The sequence below is a fragment of the Vulpes lagopus genome, chromosome 7, assembly GCF_018345385.1.
Source record: "Vulpes lagopus strain Blue_001 chromosome 7, ASM1834538v1, whole genome shotgun sequence".
NCBI classification, from domain to species: domain Eukaryota; kingdom Metazoa; phylum Chordata; class Mammalia; order Carnivora; family Canidae; genus Vulpes; species Vulpes lagopus.
In genome coordinates this window covers 25,858,833-25,876,073 of record NC_054830.1, presented here as the reverse complement: position 1 = coordinate 25,876,073, position 17,241 = coordinate 25,858,833, and the positions used below count along the sequence as shown (strand labels likewise).

Below are 17,241 nucleotides of genomic sequence, written 5' to 3'. Positions count from 1 at the left end.
TTTAATTTGAGTTTACTAGCCACCATTCTGAGAATATGGAAAGTATCTGTGTCCCTACAGGGTCACAGAAATAAAGTCTCATAGCCTGCTAAATGCCACAGAACCATGAAAATTTACAAAAACGTATGCCTTAAAATAACTAAACTCAACAGTCTTGAAACTGTCAAATGGGATCCTAAGTAACCTCAATTATCAAATTAGGAGAAACTTTTAAATAATTTTTTTTCAACCTGCAGAGCTGGCTTCCCAGCATATTCCAAACACTTAGCTTTGAAGGAGACATTCCTGACCCTTTACTTTTGAACACTCATCACTGTAAAATTGATCTAATCATCAAAATAATCATGAGTTGATAGAGAATATGACATAGGGAAGTTAACTTCTACTCTGAGCCGCTGACTAGTGTACTAAGAAAAACCACTCACCCCAGCTTTCCTTCCCTCCAAATCCACAGTAAACCTTTGATTCAAACCTTTGTCCCTAAGATAAGACTGAACCAAGGTCACCTCTAAGAAAAAGCTTTTTTTCCCCCTCCTATCAGTAAGTTTCACAATTACTTGCAATTGCATGAACCTCATTCACACATTCACTCTAGGTGTGTGCAGCCTCACAGAACTCAAAGCTCATAGATGTTTAAAGCTAAAAAACAGAAAGGTAATTCCTTTTGCCAAGGCAATGGATGGTTTAGAGTCAAAGAAAGCATCACAGGCCTTTCTGAGCATACACACAAAATGCTTACCTCGAGGTACCTAGCTGGCTCAGCTGGTGGAGTGTGCGACTCTTGATCTCAGGGTTGTGGGTTCAAACCCCAATTTGGGTGTGGAAATTACTTAAACTCTTTAAAAAAAAAATGCTTTCCTCTCCTTGGCTGGGACTCCTCTGGCCCACCTCTAAGTGGTGTGGGTTTGAGTCATTTAATAATGACTTAATATGTCTCCAGTAATTCAAAGTGGGGGTCGACACTTAACTCTTCATAATAGCTGGTGCTTACTGAGTGCTTACCACATGCTGGGCTTTGTGCTTTATTTTATCTAAATCTTACCACTGCCTTCTGAAGCAGGTGCCATTACCAGAAGTTAAAACTCAGGTTAGGTAATAGGCCCATGGCCACATAGCTAGCAGTGGTAGCAGTGGGATTTGGACCCAAGACTCTCTGACTATCTGGTAGGAATCCTCTGGGTTATGAATAAAAACAAACATGTAATTATAATTGCAGGAACCATGCTGAGCCATTCCCCCATGATCACACTGTAGCTCAATTAAGGGAGTCTGGTGTTGAGGGGGGGTGGTGGTTTCTGAGCCTATCCTTACTTCAGGACGCCTCTCTCTCTGTCTTGGAGCTTCACCTGGCAGATGGCTAGAAGGGTCTTGGGGAGTGCTTCTGATCCTGCCAGCACAGCTGCACCCCAGAGCATAGGCAGACGCATGCAGATAGGACTTTACAAATGCCATCACGGGGGTGGAAGGTAATGAGATCCCAGTTATTATAAGATCCCAGGGGAGAAAGAAATAGCTTTCAGTTGGGGGCAGGGGAGGAATCAGAGGTGTGTTCCTGAAAGAGACCACTGAGCTGGAGCTAAGGGGGAAGGTAAGACTGAGACACTGGAGATTCCAGAGAGGGCATTTTGGAAGGACAGTACAGCCTAAGCAAAGGCAGCAGCTCACCTGACTGGGTTATAGCAAAGGAAGGGGGTAGAGGATGGGAACAGAATCTCCAGGGGCCCGGGCTGATGGGCTGGGGCAGAACTGGGAGCATAGGAAGTAACTGACCGTCCAGGACATGTTCAGCATCCCAGCCCTGATACTTGTTAGCTGTGTGGCCTCCAGCATGTCCCTGCTTTCTGTGCATTAGTCTCCTTGAGGAGGACACCCAGGACCCTCTTTGGGTGTGAGAAACTACTTTTAGAAAAACTTGTGTTAAGAACGCAGGTTATTAATTTCTCTTATTTCTAACAAAAATATTGTTAAGAATTTATTAGTTACAATTGGGTAAAAATTCAGTCTAGTGGTTCAGAATGGGGGTTTTGAGGTCAGATTCCCGGTGTGTCCTGGAAGGGGACACATTCTTCCTCTGAGAAAGGAGCATAACATTGGCACCTACCTCATGGAGCTACTGGGATAAGTAAGGCAGGTAATCTCCTAAAGATGCTAGGACAGGATCTGGCAGCCAGTACTTGCTTATTCCATGGCAGCTATTACTAATAATAAACTCTTGCTAACTCCTAGGCAGGTAGACCTAGCCATTAGGGATTTCTCAACAGGTGAGAAGTCAGGCAAATGCTGAACCTCCAGTCCAGGGTGGGACCTCTTCTTCATCAACCAGACGCTGAGGCATAAGAAGGGCTCAAGGTACATACCCCAGACTGCACAGCCTCTGGACACTCCGGCACGCCCCCCCCCGCTCCCCCCCACCCCCGATTTCACTCTGTTGACTTGGCCTCTTCCACTCGAATGCAGGTACAAGGGTGCAAACCTTGCATGTGCTCTGCCCTGCAGCCAGCGTTACACAATCCCAATTTCCAAGGCTGCCAGGAAGCCAGCGGAGGTGTAGGCGGGGGATGCTGGGGGTTGTGGGGCAGCACCGAGCTGTCCTGTCGGGGTGGTTGGACCAGCATCCTAACTCAAGGGTTGCAGGGAGGAGAGAGCATGAGGCCGAGGGAATTGGGGCAGGATCTGGAAGGGTGAGCTGAGAGGCTGCGGGGGGTAGGTTAGGTACCGGCTGGGGGCAGGTCCCGAGGGGCGCAGGTATCTGGGGCGGGAGGTCGAGCTGCAGCCTTTCCTCAGGAAGTGGTTGGAACGAGGATGGATGCAGGAGCCTCCAAAGCATCCAGGCACCAGGGGGGGCGCACAGGGGCTGGGGCGGCGCAGAGAGGGTGCAGGTGCCACCCATCCTCACCTCGCCCCGGGCTTAGGGCGGCAGGCAGCCCGGGAAGGGAGGGCGCCTGGGCCCCGTCCGGGCTCTGCAGGGCGAGGAGCCGAGCCGAGAGCGAGGTGCAGGTCCCGACCCTGCGGCCCCGCGTGCGGCTCGCGGCGAGGCCAGAGCCCGGACTCGAGAGGGGAGGGGGCCACGGGGCACGGGAGCCGCGGGCATCCCTCCCTTCGGCGCGCAGCCCCCGCCCCGGCCCTCCCCGCCCGGCCCGCGCTCGCGCCGTCTGACCTCAGGCGCCTGGGTCGCGCCGCGGGCTCCCGACGCCGGTCCTCGGCCCCCAGCCCCGCTCGCTCGCGTCCGGCAGCAGCGCTCGTGCCCGCGCCGCTCGGTTCCCGGCGCCCGGCTCCGCGGCACGCCTTAAAGGCGCGTGCGCCGGCCCGTGTCCGCCGACAGAAAAGCCGGCCCCGCCCGCCCGCTCTACGTCGGTCCCGCTCGAGAGCCCTGGGCCCCTCGGCTCCTCGGCTCGAGCGTTACGTCCCGGTCAGGTCAGGTCAGGGTCGCGACCTCAGCTCCGCGGCTCCGAGCATCCCCGAGCGCCGGCCCCGCCCCGCGAGCCGAAGGGGTGGGGGGCCCGAGCAGCCACAGGTTCCACCCGGCGCAGCTCACTCGTCCGGGGGTTGTTTCATTGTTTACTGAGCACCTACTAGGTGCTGGTGTGCGGGGCACCGCCGTCCAAGTGACTCCGGCTGGATCGGTCCCCAGGGGCTCAGAGGGTCAGGCACAGGTTCACCTTACACACGTCGGCCCTTTGGATCCTATAAAGTGGTGGTTGTGGTTGGCTTCCTTTCTCAGAAGAAAGATGGGGAGCTTGCGCCTGGCTTCAACCTGCAAAGGGCAGAATTGTGAATTCAGGCCCAGCGGCTGGCCCCAAAGCTCCCCGGGGGGGGGGGGGGGGGGCGGGAATGGGAGTCCTCAAAGACTTTCAGCCACCCCTGGTTAAATAAAAATGAATAAATTGGGGAATATGGTCATTTCTTCTTTTTAAGGACAGTTAAACCTCATTAGGCCAAGATAAAATAAATAAAATCAGAGGAGAGTATAAAAATGGTAACCCATTAAACTCAAATGGTGTTGTCTGACTAGCTTATCAGCCACAAAGCCTGGATTTTTTTAATAGTTTTTTTTTTTTTTTAAGATTTTATTTATTTATTCATAGAGAGGCAGAGACACAGGCAGAGGGAGAAGCAGGCTCCACGCAGGGAGCCCGAGGTGGGACTCGATCCTGGGTCTCGAGGATCACACCCCGGGCTGCAGGCGGCGCTGAACCGCTGCGCCACCGGGGCTGCCCAAGCCTGGATTTTTGAGCATCTGGCGTCAGTTTACCACTCCAGCCTCATCTAGTAGTATTCAGGGCACTCAGGCTAAATTCTACCACTTCGGCCTTTGCATGGACTGTTCCCTCCACCAGAACTCTTCCTTTTCTGCTTGGCCTGACTACTTCCTCTTTTCCGTGCCTCAATTTAAATGTCACTTCCTCCAAGAAACCTTCCTTCCTTAAGTCCCCTTTAGCCCCACACTACTCTATGGACTTCTTCCATCAAAGTGTGTGTTCATTCATTTAATAAATATTTACTGAGCGCTTACTGTATGCTGAGTCCTGTATGCCGGATGTGGTGTGGGGGCTGATGTGTTCTGGTACTCTGAATCCATGGCTTCCTCCTTAGCCTCTTGCTCTGGACCTAGGTGGGACCAGTTTCCAGCAGGACTGGGTATTTAAATCTATCACAAAGGCAGCCTCCTGCCTGCCACACCCTCCAGACTGGTGGAACCTGGCTGAGTCGGGCGGGTCTGAGTTTTAAGACTGGGTCATGGACAAGAAGCCACAGGGATGGGGGAAAGGAACATTTTTGAGGCCACTGGTGACCACCTTGTAAAGCCAGCATCTGTCAGAGCTGCTGGAATCCATCCAGAGTTAAGGACAATCTCCCTGGCTTGGACTGGAGCATCTTTCTCTAAGATGTTGGCCACCTCATCATTCAGATTTCAAGAGTTGCTTTTGACATGCTTCATGTAATGTTCTCAGAGCTTCAGGGACAAGGTACTCATCGAAGAGCAAATTAATCAGGATTCTCATAGATCATAATTAACCAAACATGGTGATTTGGAAGATCTACCTGAAGAAATTAATCCGAACACAACACAGAGTGATATGGCATGAAAAATATGAAAAGAAAGATATTACAACTATGCAGAATAGACTGAAAAGATCTCAAATACATTTAAGCAGCACCAAAGAAAGAAGAAAGGACAGGCCATATTTGAGATAGTAATGGGTGAGAATTTCCGGAGCAGAAAAAAGATATAGTTCTGCAGATTTAGGAAGACTAATATATCCTAAGCAAGAAAAATAATAGGAAACCCACATCAAGAAATACTGTAGTGAGGGACGCATGGGTGGCTCGGCAGTTGAGCGTCTGCCTTGGCTCAGGGTGTGATCTCCCGTCCTGGCATTGAGTTCCACATTGGGCTCCCCATGGGGAGCCTGCTTCTCCCTCTGCCTGTGTCTCTGCCTCTCTGTGTGTGTCTCTCATGAATAGATAAATGAATTTTTTTAAAAATAGGGACTGTATCCTATTTTAAAAAAAAGGAAATATTGTAGTGAAACTACAGAATACTAAAAACAGTGAAAAAATCTTAAAAGCAGCTAGAGATCTTTTTTAAAAGATTTTATTTATTTATTCACGAGAGACACAGAGAGAGAGAGAGAAAGGCAGACACAGGCAGAGGGAGAAGCAGGCTCCATACAGGGAGCCTGATGTGGGACTCGATCCCAGGACTCCAGGACCACACTCTGAGCTGAAGGCAGGCACTTAACCATTGAGCCACCCAAGCCTCCTGCGGCTAGAGATTTTTAAAAAGGTGCAGATTATGCCCAAAGGAAGGAATTAGATTGTCAGCAAATTTCTGAATGGCAACATAGGAAGCTAAAAGATGTTGAATAGTATCTCCAAAGACCCGAGAATCCGATCCTCAGCCTTTCAAGAATGAGAGTGACAGATGGACAAAGTGAATTTACAACTGGACGATCTAACTGAACAACTGAACTTCTTTTTTTTTTTTTAAGATTTTATTTATTTATTCATGAGAGACACAGAGAGAGAGAGAGGCAGACACAGGTAGAGGGAGAAGCAGGTTCCATGCAGGGAGCCTGATGTGGGACTTGATCCCTGGTTTCCAGGATCACGCCCTGGGCCGAAGGCGGCGCTAAACTGCTGAGCCACTCGGGCTGCCCCTAACTGAACTTCTAAGATATATACCTCAGAAAGAACTTCAGGGAATACCAATTAAGAACTTCAGGGAAAAGAGGAATAGTGAGTGAATAAATTGGTAAATACAGTGAACCTAAACAAAATTGTCAGTACAAGACGATAATGATTACAACAATAGTACATAAACCATAGGTTTAAACAAGATCAGAACTAAAAATACAGGACAAAAATAAATTAGGAACAAGGTGGTCAGAATTAAAGTGTTCCAATAACTTTGCATTTGGGGTGGGAAGGGAATTAAGATATTAACTTTGGTCTTTGTTAATTAGGTGTGGTACAATCTCAATGGTATTCACTAAAATAATACAAATAAAATCTATAACTTTCAAATCAGTAGAATGTGGGAAGTGACATAAGCCAATAAAATACTCAAGTGCTTATGAAACCCAAAGACATGTAAAAAAAAGTGAGACTTCCTTAAAAAAGATAGTAAAAAAAAAAAGATTGTAAAAAAAATAAGTCCAGATATACTAATAATCATAGTCATTTAACTAAACTCATCAGTTAAAAGTCAGAATTGTCAATAAAATACTCAAGTGCGGGATCCCTGGGTGGCGCAGTGGTTTGGCGCTTGCCTTTGGCCCAGGGCGCGATCCTGGAGACCCGGGATCGAATCCCACATCAGGCTCCCGGTGCATGGAGCCTGCTTCTCCCTCTGCCTATGTCTCTGCCTCTCTCTCTCTCTCTCTCTCTGTGACTATCATAAATAAATAAAAATTAAAAAAAAAAAAAATACTCAAGTGCTTATGAAACTCAAAGACATGTAAAAAAAAGTGAGACTTCCTTAAAAAAGATAGTAAAAAAAAAGATTGTGAAAAAAATAAGTCCAGATATACTAATAATCATAGTCATTTAACTAAACTCATCAGTTAAAAGTCAGAATTGTCAATAAAATACTCAAGTGCTTATGAAACTCAAAGACATGTAAAAAAAAGTGAGACTTCCTTAAAAAAGATAGTAAAAAAAAAAGATTGTAAAAAAATAAGTCCAGATATACTAATAATCATAGTCATTTAACTAAACTCATCAGTTAAAAGTCAGAAATTGTCAAATTGGATGTTAAAAGAATATAAGAGGTACTGTTTCAAGAGGTACTCCTAAAACAGGAATTTGGGAAGTATAAGTATGGAAAATGATATACCTCAAAAATTGTATCCAAAAGGGAACTGGTGTAGCTATGTTAATATTATATAACAGACTAACACAAATCATTGAGGATGGAGAAGATCACTACATAATGATAACAAGTTTGATTTGCCAGCAAATTATATCAGTTGTCAACTATAGAAAACGTAGATCTTATAATTATTAGAGAAATTGGTAAAATATTTAGTCAAAGGAAAACATTAAGCCTGGTGGTTCTAAAAGTCTAAACTTTCAAGGAATAGATCATAATACTCTCTCATAAGCCCTTCTGGAAAATAGAATAAGGGAGAGCACATCAACTCCATCCTGCCGATCTAAATTCCATACCAAGAAGATCAGGCCAATATTACTCCTAAATTGCTCAAAAACATGGAAGTGAAAACCCTTAATAAAATATTAGTACATTGAGACCAGCAATATATAAAAAGGATAATGCATCATTCCGAAGACAGTTTTATCCCAGGAACGTCAGGGTAGTTTAACATTAGGAAATATGTTCTTGTAGCTAACCACAACAATATATTAAAGAGGAACTAGAAGATCATCTCAATGGTTGCAAAATTTTAAAATTCAACAGTTCCTCATAGTAATAACTCACAGAAAACTAGGACGAGAACTTCCTTAATCAGTTAGAAGGCAATGACCAAAAGCCCCAAGCAAATATCATTCTCAATAATAAAAGTTAGAAAGGCCATTCAAAATAAAAAATGGTTCCAATCAAAATCCCAACAGGGCTTTTCAAGGAAGACGATGAGTTGATTATAAAATTTATGTGGAAGGGGCGCCTGGGTGGCTCAGTTGGTTGAACATTTGACTTGATTTTGGCTCAGGTCATGATCTCAGGATCCTCAATCCCTGCATCGGGCTCCCTGCTGAGTGGGGAGCCTCCTTCAGGATTGTCTCTTTCCCTCTGCTCCTCTCTGCCACTTGCTTCTCTTTCAGTAAAATACATAAATAAATCTTAAAAAAAAAAAAAGATTTTATATGGAAGAGCAAAGGTCCAAGAAAAGTAAAAATATTTCCAGCAAAGAAGAAAAAAAAAGTAGATATCAAGATTTGTTATAAAAGCATGATTATTAGGACAGTGTGTATTCACTTAGGGACAGATAAAAACACTAATGAAACAATAAAAATCATAGGGAAACGTGGCTTATGAGGGAAGTAACATTTCAGATCACTGGGGAAAGGAGGGCTAATGCAGTAAATGTGTTAGGACACTTGATTATTCACATAGAAAAACATGGAATTTAACAACCCACCCCCCTCCAAATTGATTCAGGATAGATTAAAGACTTTAATATCAGAGGCAAATCTAAACTTTCAGAAGGACAACATAGGGGAATATATCTAGGGTCTTGCCAGCATTTGGATCCATGAGGCTGCCTTTAATCTAGTAGGTATAAAGGGTATCTCGTTGTGATCTTAATCTTCATGTCTATCATGAATGGGCTTGAGTAATTTTTCATAGAGTTATTTGTCATTGTGTTTCTGTGTCTGTGAAATGATACCTGTCCATGTCATTTCCCAAGTTCCTAATTGTCTGTGTCTTAATTATTTGTAGTTATATGTGGTGCAAAGATCTTCTAGTTTGTGGCTTATCTCTTCACTTTTTTTTAAGTGCTTTTGGAAAATCGTCAACTTTAATTTAGTCAAATTATCCTCCGTGCTTTGTGTTTATGTCCTGTTTAAGAAATCCTTACCTACCTCACCTAAACCACGTTGATTGAGATCAGGGGAGATCTAGCACCCCAAGGACAATGGGGATGCAGGTACCAAACTGGGACTAATAGGTGGGATGGCAAAAATCACAGCAAGCAGTACAGATGAGCAAACACCAGCCCTAAGTGTTTGAGTCATCGGAACACCTCTCAGATGAAGATGGTGGGTCCAGCTCTACCACTTACTAGCTATCTGCCTGTGAAACCTGAGTTTCTTCATCTTTAAGTAGGAGGTGACGATGAGCAACTGATGATGGGACCAACCAACCTCATGGAGCTGCAGACAAGATCAAGCTGAATAATGTGTTTACAGATTAGCCCTGCACCTGGCACCAAAGAAGTATGCATAATATCAGCTATCAGCAGCATCGCTGTTCATACACCAAGCATTTACTGGCTCGCCCTGTTCTTAGAGGGGCCTAAAAACCATCTTTGAATAGTCAAAGATCAGTCAGGGAAGAGAGATTATGAAGACCCCAGCGTGAGCCAGGAATCAATGGGTGAAGGTTACCAGCATGTATGTGTGTGTGAATGTAGTGCATAGTTCTTGCCAAGAAAACACATTTCTCCAAGATCCTCCCAGGCTTCATTTCAACATCCATATCACTCATGACACTGTACTGAGACCTCTTCCTCTTAGTGTCTCTCCTGGGCCTTTAAACTTCCCACTGGGTAGCCACTGTGACATGAACATTTTAATGAAACTTTCAAAGATGTGTGTCACATTATACCATCTAAATCATAATGCTGCCTTACCCGTCTGATCTATCAAAAAAGATAATACTTCTTCACTTGTTCTTGTCTCTTCTCTGAGCTGCTGAAGTCATGTGCGGAGCCAGATCGTACAACTGCGTGGATGGATTGGAGTCTGGTCACCCTTCAGGCAGGGGTCCTGATGCCCTAATTGGGGTTCTGGGGACTGGAGGTACTGGGTTCCCTGGGGAACTGGGGCCAGGAGCAAGAATACCAAGTTTAGTCATCTCTTCCCAGTGGCACACAAGTGGCTGGGAACAGACCAAAAAGCTAGAAGCTGGATGAACAATGGGAAGGATGAAGCTAGGGGGAGAAGGCAGTTGTGGGGAATAGACTCCTGCTCCTTTTTGTCAGTTCTCAAGTGGATTATTCTCAAGACATAGGATGAGCAGATGTTAATTAGTGGGTGGTGTACATTTCTTCATTGCCTACTTTGTACCGGGAATTGTGATTTTCATGCATTATATCATTTGTTTTCCTCTTCACAACAGCTATGGAGTGTGGATGTTATGACTTCCACCATTTAACAGACAAGAAGATTGGGCTCAAGATTACATAACTTGCTCATGTAGCCAGTGAGTGATGGAGCAGAGACAGACATGTTTCCTGAATCAATGAATACCTCCTATACATAAGACTTGTACAAGACTTCTATTTTGTAGGCTGCCATGGAGACTCCACCAAAGTCTTGAATGATAGAATAGGCGTTGGTAGAAGCTCAGGAAATTGCTACTGAGGGTCTTTTTCTTAAGAAATCCACTGCATTTGAGTGATGGCAGCTCTCCACTGTTATGGCTACATGTGAGCACAGCCTGGCTGGATATGAGTGGGTCTCCATGGAAACATAACTTTCACTGGCTACTGCTTCCAGAGTAGTCAGCTTAAATCTCTGAGAATTCATCTCAAATATAGTTTCAAGACTTTATCTGCACCACATTTTACACATGAGACTCTGAGGCAGTGCAGAGTAACGCTTGGGAATACAGGATTTGCTGCTCTCTGGCAGACCTGAGTCTTCCATTTACCAAGTGTACATTTCTGACAAGTGGCTTACTTTCTCTGGGTCCCAGTTTAGACCTCTGTAAAATAGGAGTAATACAGTACTTACTTCATAAATTTGTTTTGATCATCACTAAATTCTTAAAATTAGGTATTGGCTGTTACTATTTCTTGCCCATTTACCCATTTTCTTTCTGCTGCCTCTGTTCCCAAGTAAACTAGGGTAACTGATTCATCCCAGTTTGCTCAAGACTTTGTCTTTGCATAAAAAGTGCTTCTTCAGTTTTGGGCAAACCAGGATGCTTGGTCACCCTTCCCGACTCTCCAGTCAAAGAAGTCATAATGGTCCCCATAAAATAGTGTCCAATGGGGCTCAAGAAGGTTTGAGTCTCAAGAATTTACACTAGTCATTCATATTCATAGTAGTTTTTTGGCCATTGGATATGGAATGAAGGCTCAGAGGCACAGAAAATGACTGAAATAAAAGGCAAATCCAAATAACAATCTAATTTTGAGTCCCTGCGGTGGCTGGGTGGCTCAGTGGGTGGCTCAGTGGTTGAGCATTTGCCTTTGGCTCAGATCATGATCCTGGGGTCCTAGGATCAATTCCTGCATCAGGCTTCCTGCAGGGAGCCTGCTTCTCCCTCCACCTATCTCTCTGCCTCTCTGTGTCTCTCATGAGTAAATAAACAAAATCTTAAAAAAAAAATTTTTTTTAGTCCCCAAGAGCAGGAGCTGCCTTATGATCTCTGTGTCTCCCTCCACATTTAGTAGGTTATCATCTGTTAAATGAGTGCATAACCAATCCCCTGAAACACCCATGATGCAAAATGATCCCCATATCCAGGCAGGGGGCTCCTTGTGCCAACAAATCTCCAGGGCTGATCTCTTAAGATTGTGGTATGTTATGAATGACACCAGCGTGCATCTAAATCTGGTTCTGGGATGATTTTGGAGCAGGCTCAGCCTATGCAGGAGAAATCTCATCCCACAGTGGGACTCCTGCCTCAAGAATCATTCATGAGTCACTGTTTGGTTAAGGATTGACACCCACTCACAGCTGCGCTCTTTGCCCTGTCTTTGGGACTGATATAGTTATCAATGGATTTGTAATTAATTGTCCAATGATTGATGACCCAAGAAGGATATCTGCCCCGGGAGAACACCATACAACCTACTGAGGCCTCCTATTCACAGCATGGGGTATCTCCCAAGTTCTCATGCTCCTTATGTGTGGGGTAGGCAGGAGAGCTCAGAATATGGGGAGAAAACATCCCTGATTGCTGGGAGTCTAGGGGATGGGACATGGATTGTTCTCAGTGTTCTGAGCTGGAATACTATCAGGGCCTTGTCACTGCTACATGCCAGAGAAGAAATGATATGGGGGGACTAACCAGGTATTTGTACTCTGGTGTCAAGCAGTCCTGATGTGCCTCTTGGTAGCTGTGAGACTTGGTTCAAGTGACACCCTCTCTGACTTTGTAATTGAAGAGAAGATGTGTAATATGCGGCCTACAACAGCTCGATACCCATAGCTGTTGCTACTGATTTATGACTGTGACCCAACATAAGCACCCCATGCAAGGAGAGAACAGTGCCCAAATCAACAAATCCAGAAGGGAGTGTCAAACAGCAAGCACTAAATAAATGTCAGCAACTCTTATTAAGAGCTTTTAAATCATCATCTACTTCCTGTGTCTGAGTCATTCAGCTTCCCTGTGAATACCAGGAGAGGCTTATTTAAGAACTACACGTAAGTAATATTCCCACTCAAACTGCATCACCTGAATCTAATCATGAGGAAGTCCCAGACAAACCCAAACTGAGGGAGATTAAGCAAAATAACTAGCCTGTACACTTCAAAAATGTCAAGGATATGAAAGACAAAGGCTGAGGAACCACTCGGATTAGAGGGGCTTCAAGGACACAGGACTAAGTACAATGCATAAGCATAGATTGGATCCTGCACCAGAAAGAGATAACTGCTTTAAAGGACATTATGAGAGTAATTGGTAAAATCTGAATAAACTCTGTAGATTAGGTAATAATATTATATCATTGCTAAACCTTCTGGTTTTGATAATTGTCCTGTGGCTCTATAGGCAAATTATTTGTCCTTGGGAAATCACTAGGAAGTATTTAGGGATAAAGGGTCCTAAGGCCTCCAACTTACTCTTGAGCAATTCAGGAAAAAAAAAATCTGTATGTATGAAAACTTATAAAAAAACAAATGTGCCTAAATGTTCATGGGTGAATCTGAGTGAAGGGTATATGTGAGTTTTTGAACTATTTTTGCAACTTTTAAAAAAGATTTTTATTTATTTATTCATGAGAGACACACACAGAGAGAGAGAGAGGCAGAGGGAGAAGCAGGCTCCATGCAGGGAGCCCGATGTGGAACTCAATCCCGGGACTCCGGTATTAACCTCCCGGCCGAAGGCAGGTGCTAAACCACTGAGCCACCCAGGGATTCCCAGTTTTTGCAACTTTTAAGCACATTTGAAATGACATAAAAATAATAATTAAATCATAATTAAATAAAATTACCAAACCCTCGGAAAAAAGAAGAAATAGTGCAGTCAGGCAAGCAGTCAGCTCCCTGCTCCAGTACCACCAGTCAGCAGCTGCGAGAAGCCTTCCACCTCCGGGTCCTGTTTCCTCACTGTCCCCTCTCCTGGTCAGCCTGGAGAGGCCAGCTGTATACTAACAGGCAGCTTTAGAATTGGCCACAGAGGCAGGGACAAGGGTCAGGCTCGTTTGCCCATGTGGTAAGGAGAGAAAGGCAATGGATCCAGCACAGTGCGGTGGCCAGGGGGAAGGAGTGAGGTGAGGGGTGCTCCAATGGCATCATTTGGCCTGCCTGCAGCCTTTTAACCTAGGTGTCTCATGAAGAGCAGGGTGAAAAGCCCTGTGGTGCCAGAAGAGAGTGTTCTAGCGCTGAGATGCTGCTTTATCCCAGGAAGAAGGGGAACTTGGCACCCCAGGAGAGGGGTGATGCTCACTATCAGCCAGAAGAGGGCGCTCTCTTCTCCCGCATCTTCCTGGACATCCATGCTCACAGATCTGCAGATCTCAGGGGGCAGATTAGGTTCAGGTGAAAGAAGCAGGAGTGTGAAAGTGAGGGTTGGCTTCTGTCTTCGTTTAAGATGTGATACTTTGTTCATTATGGATGTTTTGCATTAATTTTGACTAATTACTCAAGATTAATTAATTATTGAAAATATTGCATTAAAATATTATTGATCTTGGTTAGTGAGTTCTTTGTCACCTCCTTAAATGTTCCACCTGAGGCCAGTGCCTCATGTGCCTCCTCCTAGTCCCACTCTGGCAGGTTGAACCTCTTCATTGCAACACCACCAGCTCAGAGTTTGCAATTGGTCAGATGAGGTCTAGAATTAATGGGCCTTCTCGTACCATAAAGAAAGGGCTGGCTAAGAGAATTAATCCTGAAAACCTGAATTCCTGCCTTTAATGTCACTTTACAGTCATTAAAGTGGCTGGGGCCTGACATCATTATCCCCAAGTCTCAATTTTCTCATCTGCAAAATGGGGATCGCAATCCCTTCTTTGCACAGTTCATTCTGAAGGCAGTATATCACCCAACTGAGATGTTCTGAGGGCCAGACACTGTGCTAAGTCTGCCCTTTATTTACAAACTCACAAAATGGTCACAGCTTTACCATGAAAGAGCTATTATTATTGCCACTTTTGAGGATGAGGAAATGAACACAGAGAGCTTTAGCTACTTGGCCAAGGTAGAACAGCCAGTAACTAGAAGTGCGTATGCTTTAAACTTCACACCAACAGGGATGGGGGATGTGGGGGTCTGGTAGTGATTTCCATCCCAGTGGAGACATTTGGCAATGTCTGGAGATATTTTTGGTTGTCATGACTAAGAGGGTGCTACTAGCATCCAGTGGGTGAAGGCCAAGAATGCTGCTAACCATCATGCAATGCATGGGGCAGCCCCCACAACACAGAATTATCTAGACCAGAATGTCAGTAGTGCTGAGATGGAGAAGCCTGCTTCCTGCTTTACTCCTGAGTTCGGGGAGCTATATGAGAATTTAGCCCTCGGGGCTCCCTGAAAGGCAGATGCTATGTGGAGGTGGTTGCTATATTTCTTTTGTCTCAGTGGCCTGGATTCGCTTGGTTATCCAGGGACCTGAGTTCCCCTGGCTCTGTGTCCTCACACAATGGTTGAGAAGACAGGCTCTGGAGTCAGAGCACCTATCATGCTTTCAACAACAATTGATCAAACACCCACTGTGTGCTGGTCTTGTCCCAGGCCGTGCAGACACACATACGTGTCCCTGTCCCGACAGAGACAGACATCCAACAATGCACAGCTCATACATAATCATACACTGTGATACATACCATGAAGCAAAAGACATAGGCCCCATGGAAGAGAATAAAAGGGAAGACGCTGATGGACTAGGGGTTCCAGCAAGGCTTCTCCGAGAAGGTGACATCAAAACTGAGACCTGGGTGGCTCAGTGGTTGAACTTTTGGCTCAGGTAATGATCCCGGGGTCCTGAGATTGAGTCCTGCATCAGGCTCCCCACAGAGAGCCTGCTTCTCCTTCTGCCTATGTCTCTGCCTCTCTCTGTGCCTCTCATGAATAAATAAATAAAAATCTTCAAAAAGAAACTGAGACCTGGGGGTGGAAGAAAGGAAGAGCACTGCAAGTGGAGGGAACGGCTGTGCAAAGGCCCTGAGGTGGCATTGAAAACTGCTCAGTATCAGGGGAGGCCAGTGCAGAAGGAAGAAGGGAAAGGAGTAATGTTATTTTGAAGAGATGAGTCGGTAGAGGCCACGGGAAGGACATAACGACCAGTTATGTCAAATGAAGGGCCTTTGAAGGGTTCTGATCAGAGCAGTGACACCCCGAGGCCCGTCTTCAGAACACTACCTGCATGAGGTCCAGGCACAGCCCAGTGTGGAAGATGCTATGTGAGGCCAAAACCCAGAGCCTGCTTCATCATCTGGAAACCACCACACAAAGGCAAGGTTTGTCTCGATTAAGCAACCTTCAGTCAGGCACCTCCCCTGATGGTTGGGGCGAGGGAAAATGGCTCTGAACCGTGATAACCAGAGCAATTTGCATACATTACAAGATTATTGCTACGGCTCATTTGTTACTAGACAAAAAATTACATCAGTCACTGGAGACACCTGTTCAGGTCATGAGGCTTGTCCCCCCAGCCAGTGGGGGGATTTTCCCATAAAGCTTTTGTTTCTTCTTCTACTTTTGCTACTTTCTTATTCCTACTCAGCCAGTGCACTTTCACTACCCCTGAATTCTCCAGATCTGAGGTGTCCTTTGGCCCCCCTTGACTCCCATCCCACCAGGGTCCATGGTGGATGGCTGTGGCTCCCAGTGACGATTGGGACCATGTGTCTGGACTCCCACTCCTCATTTCTGCCCATTCACATGACATGAAGGGAGCTTATCAGTAGGGGCTTTGTGAGGTTTTGAGGGGACCTGGCTATCCCTGTCTGATTGGGATGGGATTTCCCAAGGTGGACATTCCTCCAGACATTGAATGGAGTTTTACGAAGAAAACAGTTCTATGGACAATAAAGTCCGGAAACCCTGTTTCAACACACTGAAGCAGCTTGCTTTATTGCAGAACTTTTCAGAACATCTAACATGCTAATGTGCTTTATAAAGCTCCAGGGAGTAATATATATTTATCCTTTTCTTGAGGAGAATTTTACAGAGTAGTGTCTGGAAGTACATGCCCCAGGTCATCTATAGCTGCCAAGTGGCAGAAGGAAGGACACTTCAAAGTGATCAATGTGGGTCAGGCCAGTGTCTGCCTTTCCTTCCTGGCTCTGGACTCCAGGGTCCTGGAAGGAATAGTTTCAAACCCCCAATTCCCAGCACAGGATGGAAGAGTGGGGGTTTCTCCTTTCCTTGAGCCTGCAGTACACAGTCTCGTGTCTCCGACCTCTCCGTGTTATCAGTGACTCCTGGAGCCGGTTGAAAGCCACGCTTGGCTCAACTGTACAAAGACAGAAAACATGTTGGCAGGGGCATTGTTTAATCTGCTTTAAATAATGGAAAGCTTTTCAGTGCTTCTATCTTTCTTTTTAATTACTAAGCAAGTACCTATTTTTGGAAAAATGAACAAACGAAAAAAATCAAACAATACCCAAATGTATAACAGTAAAAAGTCAATGTCGCCTTTGGCCTCCTCCCTCTGCCTGGCCTGCAGCATTTGTTTGCTACATTGGGTTTGGCAGATGAGAAGGCTGGTCTGCAGTCGGAGGGCCTGGGTTCAGCCCCAGCTGAGACGGGCTAGCTGTTCATCCTTGCGAGCAAACCTCAGTTGGCTCATCCATAAAGTGGAGGGCCTGGGGGGTACTGAGTGATGGGAAATATAGAGAGTGCTCAATAAAGCCCTTGCTCCTAGTGGAC

The 17,241-nt window shown here is 45.4% G+C and overlaps 1 protein-coding gene across 8 annotated transcripts in view; it reads right to left on the bottom strand.

The window, feature by feature from the left end:
* Positions 1–17,241, bottom strand: part of ABHD6 (abhydrolase domain containing 6, acylglycerol lipase) — a 72,304-nt gene that overhangs the window by 42,894 nt on the left and 12,169 nt on the right. For 2 of the 8 annotated variants that reach the window (XM_041762266.1, XM_041762261.1), the window contains exon 2: positions 3,574–3,754. The exons of 2 other annotated variants lie outside the window; for them this stretch is intronic. The gene's annotated coding sequence lies outside the window, so the exon portion shown is untranslated. 4 more of the 8 variants (XM_041762265.1, XM_041762268.1, XM_041762260.1 and 1 more) reach the window with 3 other exon arrangements.